The sequence below is a fragment of the Octopus bimaculoides genome, chromosome 1 (assembly GCF_001194135.2).
Source record: "Octopus bimaculoides isolate UCB-OBI-ISO-001 chromosome 1, ASM119413v2, whole genome shotgun sequence".
In the NCBI taxonomy this organism is placed as follows: Eukaryota; Metazoa; Mollusca; class Cephalopoda; order Octopoda; family Octopodidae; genus Octopus; species Octopus bimaculoides.
The window spans coordinates 14,378,347-14,385,743 of NC_068981.1; the positions used below are offsets into that span (position 1 = coordinate 14,378,347).

General features: G+C 33.5%; 1 protein-coding gene across 1 annotated transcript in view; it reads right to left on the bottom strand.

Annotated features, from left to right (window-relative positions):
* LOC106869364 (glutamate receptor) overlaps positions 1-7,397 on the bottom strand; it is a 695,940-nt gene that overhangs the window by 579,974 nt on the left and 108,569 nt on the right. The window lies entirely within an intron of this gene.

The following is a 7,397-nucleotide window of genomic DNA, read 5'->3' on the forward strand; positions in this document are numbered from 1 at the left end:
GCAGGTGTATTAGTTTGACGCTCGGGAAAATGAAAAAGTATTTTACGTTTGGGGCCTACGCGTTTCAATAGAAAGCAATAACAGAAAATAAACATATAACCTGGCGATTCGGCATATGAGAGACTGATGGATTAAGTCTCAGTACTTTGGTCGATCATTCAAACTAAACTACTGAATGACGCACCCTAGCTTCAACATATTCAAACGACGTGTGTGTGTGTGTGTGTGTGTGTGTGTGTGTGTGTGTGTGTGTGTGTGCGCGCGCGCGCGCGCGCACGTATTCTGGATTCCAAGATTACTGCTTGTAACAATTATGTATTGCTTACTATCAGGTAGGTATTATCGTTTCGCATCGTTTGAAATTATCATCAGAGAATATAATTAGATTTTAGTTTTCACTGTAACTAAATTCTTATTTCTAGTTTCCTTGATCACGTTTAATTGTATTACTGTCTTTTCCATCCATTCGCATAGCAGTCTTTGGGTTTTGCTTACGAAAATTAATATCATAGAACAGATTATAGCAACTGAATGAAATTTGTTTACGTATATGTAGAGATTCAGTTACAACAAATGCTTTAGTTTTACATCAAAACAAGGTCAAACTCACTCTTATAATTTTATTCGTTTTCCTATCTAAATATTGAAGGATAATATTTACAGAGCGGGGATGTTTTATCAGCAATATAAGCTTTTACAAAACGAAACCCGCGGTGATGAGGAAGTATGTAAGTGGCTGTTCATCTGTTTTTACGTTATGCGTTCAGATTCCACAAAAGTCTAATTTGCCTTTTATTTATTCGGGTTGAATAAAATAAATATCAGTTGAGCACCGCGGTCATTATAATGCTTACCCAATCCCCCGAAATTGTTGGTCTTGTCCCAAAATTTGAAACTAATATTAATTACATCTTAGAGTGTGCACAAAATATCAGGAGAAAAAGTAAAAGAAATATTTCACCTGTCGCATACCATTATCGTGAATAGTCACCATGATGTATTCTTATGCAATTAAGCTAATAGAGAAAAATAATATATTTGTTGCATTTGCTTTTCATTACGAAAAATATGCCACAACCAATTATTTAAGTCCATCTTTATTATTATAATAGGACAAGTAGAATAATTTTAGAAACTAGTAAGAAACATTATGCCAATAATAACAATAGACTCCTATTAAATATTTATGGTGTATATACAAAACCATTATGGTAAGTAGGAAATGAAACTTCGTTCGTTGAAATTTGTTTTGACATGGCATACTATAATTATATAGAAAAATACTAAAAGAAAACTTATTTTTAAGTTATACTTTCTGAAGTTACTTTTGTGGCATGCATTCTTAATAGAGCAGAAAAAAATAAAGTTATATAATAGGTATCAAAGAAATAAAGGCACCTATAGAAACGGTATTAATTGTACTTTTAAGCATTCATACATAAGGTTCTATTCCACTATCATAGAGGTTTCGCGTTCTAGTTCCCAGGTTTTCGATTCTAGTATTATCACTGGTACTCACGTATAAACACACACATATGTCTACACTTACGAACACCAGCGTTTATGACGTAACCTCATACAACAGTGTGTCTTCATTTAGGGTCTGCAAAGAAATTTTATTTCAAAGTGACTACTTAATTAAGTAATAATGTCTCCCTCTCTTACCTAATGCTTACCCATTTTTATATATCCATCCGCTGAGATGGATTATTGTCCCAAACTTTGAACAGATCTACCACTGGAAATTTTGTACCAAATAGAAAACATCGCTCTTAGCAAAGGGATCACTCTGGTTGGAATGGTGTAGAAGTCCGAACCTCTATCTTTAGTACGTAGGAAGTCACTTCGTGAACGTACAACCTGGTCAAAACGTGAACATAAAATGTGCCCCTTACATATATAGCAAATACTTCAGATGTTTACATTTAGGTTTGAAGTCCCGTAAGAAAGAAAAAAAATAACAAAAGGAAAATTAACTGCTGGTGCATAAACAGATGGCATGAAATAATTAATACGACACACAGAAAAAGATATGACACTTAAAATTAAATAATTGAAAATAGATTTGAAGGAGACATTTCCTTCATGATCTTTTCAAATTCCATTGACTACCCTTACATAGTACAGAAATGATCTGAAAAAAGTTACTACATTTTGGGCAAACAAGCAGTATTTGCAAATGCAATCCACGTACCTATACATTGACCAAGTCAAAATATACGTAAGATCAATTCAAACTTGAATAATATTAACTAGCTTTTAAATACATTTCCCCTGTAACTGCCGGGCTATAATATTCTTACCTGTTTTATTATCACGGTGGCTTCTCACTTTGACAGACTTGAACACACATTGAAGAAATGAAATCTTTCAACTGAATACTTGAAATATATTCTTCATGACAGAAAACAAAGCGATAACTCGGTAGTCTCCTAGTAGTATTTGATATGCTACCTTGAATCAATGACAAGATAATGGTATAGTTCTAGTCCTGATGTAAGGGCAATTTCTGCAAACATCGTCATCCAGTTTGTCATATGCACAACGAAGAATTTTGCGATGTTATTCTCTTAATGCACAGGTTCCTTTTAGTTTTACAAATTTTAATTAGTTTATCGCACTTTGGATCCTCTCTAGGGATTGAATACTTGAATGGTGACAGATTCTAGAAGAGAGTTAATAATATTCTCGTTCACAACAGACGCAAATGCAAGTGATCCTTGAAATGTTCAGATCAGCGTTTTATAATAATAATAATAATAATAATAATAATAATAATAATAATAATAATAATAATAATAATAATAATAATGACAATAATAATAATAATAATAATAATAATAATAATAATAATAATAATAATAATAATAATAATAACAATAATAATAATAATAATAATAATAATAATAATAATAATAATAATAATAATAATAATAACAATAATAATAATAATAATAATAATAATAATAATAATGCTTTCTACTATAGGCACAACGCCTAAAATTTCGTGGTAGGAGGATAGTCGATGACATCGACCTCATTGCATAACTGGTACTTGTTTCATCGACTCTGAAAGGATGAGAGGCAAAGTGAAACTCAGCAGAATTTAAACTCAGAACAAAAAGGCAGGCAGAACGTCGCTAAACATTTCGTCCGGCGTGCTAACTATCCCTCTAGCTCGCCGCCTTAAAATCATGCTATTAATACCACCAATACGTAATCTTTATATCCGACTCAACAAGTAAGCCTTATTAGAACACCGATTACTGAATTATTAGCCATGAGAAGTCCTCACATAGGCGCTTGGGCACATAAGCACAAACTTGGATCATAGCGAAAGAAATTACATTATCATGGACGCCGTAATTCCCATACCACGTGATTTCGGTTCATTGATACTCAGTGGGAGCACCGGTCACCGTATGACAGTAAAATCTCACCATTACGATATCAAGACTATCAGCATCTTTTCAGATTTTGATGTTGCAAATAGTCAACAGATTTATCAAAAATTAATTATTTGCGAAGGAAGCAGTTTAATACTAAAAGGTAATCTTTATATCCAACTTAACATGGATGCCTTATTAGAACACCGAATACTGGGTTATTAGCCTTGAGAGATTGCCTCATATAGGCGTTTGGTACATAATAGGTAGGGCATAAAGATCACCTTTTTGTTTTGCTATTAATAATGCTTCTGTCGCTAATTGCTGGCCATTTGCGACATCACCGATTGGAAAGTTGCTGAGTTCTATTTCTCGTAGCGGCGAAATTTCGCTGACATACGGTGACCAGTGCTTCATATTGATGTGGTGGAAGAGACGAAAAGCACGCAATGTAGGAAATATGGGGCCCACGAGAGATAGAATGACAGATGAGTTTCGTCTGCTACAATCCTTGTGTGCTTGTATATTCAAAGCTCCTACATGAGAGGATATTTCAAGGCTAATTCGGTATTCTAAAAGCCAGCCAAGTTAGGTTTCCTGTAAAGATTACTTTTTGTTATTAATACTACCTCCGTCACAAACAATTATGTTTCAATACTTATACCATTCGTGTCCCAAAAAGTATTTCACCGTTCTTCGTATACCTTGGGTGAAATCTATGAATTCTGAAAACCGTACATCTATTACATCAGATTTTACATGTTATCAATATGCTTTCGTCTACTACATCTTGTTTTCAAATAGTCTTCTCTGTCCATTACCTAATTGTCATCAATCTAGAATGTTACACCAAGTTACCTTTTGTATGAATAAACAATCTTCAGTAGGGTTTAGCAAAACCTAAGTAATCAATCTGCATTATTTTTATTGCACTTTGTATCAAGTTCAGTTTAATTACTGACGATTCATTACAAAATGATCGCCTTTTATACTTCTGAGTGGTTGTTGCACTCTCACAAAGATCAACAATTTTTTCCCCATTATCGCTTTATTATATAATTGACTGAGTGCCTCAAAAAATAAAAAAAATATTGCTTCTTTTGGTGAGTAATTCATCGTATCACATACCCGTTGCGTTTCTAGTCTGAGCGAATGCATTCAAAAACCATTCAAAGCAGACGACATAACGTGTTGCAACTCTTGTAGTTTAGTCATCAACTAGTACATTACTTATCTGTTAAGGCACTCAGAATACCATTGAATAAGTCATACTGACACATTTACTTCCATGGTAGGAATATAAAGATAATCGTCGCATGATGCTCTATATTTAAAGAGTTTCGGATTGAATCCTATGCAGGTTCAAACTCTAGACGGTTGTTCCTTCAAGTCTTTTATAATTTACTGATGAATAGTTAATCGAACCCAACTATATCTTGGAAACCATGTTTCCTTCCAATTAATTTTTGATCCTCAACACCTGCCAAATGCGCTTCAAATGGAGCAGTAATTTAATTCAATGCATCCTAAATAACTGTCACTGTTATGCCTTCTGGTCTTTCACCATTTACCGTAACCAATAACATTCTAATGTTCCAGCAATATTAATCCATTTGCTTATGTTATGAGATCAAGCGCCATTTAATAGGCTTGATTCTCATCCTACAGACTGTCCTGGAGACCAAAATTACATTCTTCTCTCTATACCTATCTCTCATGATGTATAACAAATGATCACGCAAATACCGTCTTTTAAAAAAACTTTGATAATTGCATGGATAATTAACGCACTAATTACAAAATGCATTATAAAATTTAGGTACGAAACTATTTTCTGTATTTTAGGAATCCTTATAATACTCATCTTTTCCCTACTTCTCATGAAATCATATTAGTTTCACTGGTCATAGAGCAACATAAACTTTGACACAAGAAAAAATAATGTTGCTTTGTCTTCATAGAAATGTTAATATAGACACAATAAGGATATTAAATTGTGTGTACCGTGTTTTGATAACTAGAATATACAAGTGTATCAAGTTATATTTAAATATTTTCCTAATATAAGAGACGAACATGACAGTTTTATACTGAAGTAATCTTTCTACCATCTTAAATTCGTTTAAATAATCTTGTATAGTTTCCAACATAATTCATCAGTCACATAACAAAAACATTCACATAAGCCACACCAGCAAACAGTTCCTTTACAAATATAGCCCTACACATACTTATATACATACATGATTGTGTAAACGTATATGAAACTACACACACACACAGACACACACACATGAATGTGTGTATAATTATTTTCTTTCATCTTTTACCACGGTCATGAGTCTGTTATTAGACTTTATGGAATACAATATGGCATGAAAAATATAGCGTTCAATATAATGAACGTTACAACAATCGATCGTTTTGGATCATATTTTCCACAAATTATTCTTCTACAACCGACACAGGGTCACAACGAGGCTAAGACTTATGCTACAAATGTCTTTTCAGAGAATAATAAAACACTGAATAAATCATTATATTTCACCTGTATTCACCTGACGTCTGCCATATGTTCTTCGGGTTACACTACTTTTAACTAATGTATAAACATCAAAAATATTTATCGAAGACAATATCACGCTTGTATTGATGAATCGAAGAAAGTATTGTGGTGTTTTTTTTTCCTTCAGTTCTATTTACAATCATTATTTTTCTTTCATACATTTCTCTTTTCTCTTTCTACATGATTGCCCACATTAATAAAAGTTGTTAACATATGATTGCATATTATATCTACAGCAGGTTAATATTAAGAGAAAACCAGCCAAAACACCACGAAGTAACCCGAATTCCACTAAAGGTTTACGTTATGAATATTCTCTTCGTAAGGTTCCCTTTATATAAATATTGCTGAGTAATGGTTTCGCTAGGCGAAGAAATATAGGCAATCCATGTTTCTTTTTTTTTTTTTTTTTTTTTTTTTTTTTGCTTTTTTCTGAGGAAAAAAAGAAATCGCATTGATACATAATTCCTTCATTGACTGGTACTGAAATCAAATATATATTCTGCGAATCGCCACAACGTTAAGTCAGTTCCTTCGATGCCAAGGGGCTTAGAATATCGGAAATATTTCCAAAGCACAGGTATGTACATACTTATAAAAGAACACTTGTAAACGATAGAAATAACATAGAAATGTTTGGTATACACAACATACATAGCTCTATGTATAACATATATGTTTATTATATGCTAATATCTTTTTCTTTTATACATTGCCGCTCCTTTTAGTGTAAAGTATCGTTTGGTATTTTCCAGCGTTGAATTGGGAATTTGCTCGCGTTAATTGCATGTTGTCTTGGTCTTTTTGTAGAAGACTAGCATCGGATGGTTCCTTGATTGCTTGTATTCTATTGGTGTCGTCGGCGTGGCCAGTAAGTGTGGCTGTTTAGGTAACTGATGACATGTCTGGAAGAGCCACCATGAGCAGCAGTGGTCCCAATACAATTCCTCAGTCACTTCACTTCCTATTACTCCTTGGAGAGGGCTTCATTGGATGCTACGACCTGAATTTTGATCGATTCATTAATTGTTTCAAAATCCACTAAAAATCCTTTAAAATGTGTAAGGAAGATTTGTTGCTGGGTGTCAGAAATTGATTCATTATCTTCAAGGAACATTATTAGTTTCTTTCAGGCTATGCGTTCCAGGACAATGCTCACACGGGATGTTAGAGAGACAGGTCTATAGGTTTTAGCCACTGCTCTGCTCACCCCACTTTTGGATAGGGAATGTTATGCCTTCCTTTTACTTTTGGGGAATTCTCCCAATTGTGAGGAAGTCCTGGTAGAGGATCTGAAGTGGTTTTGCTACAGGCGGCTTGTCTTTATTTAGGATGATTGCTAGAAAACCACAGGGCCTCTAGATGAGTTTGAGGGCATCAATTCCCTCTATATTGATGCTTTCAATAATTGCCATATATGATATTATATATATATATATATATAT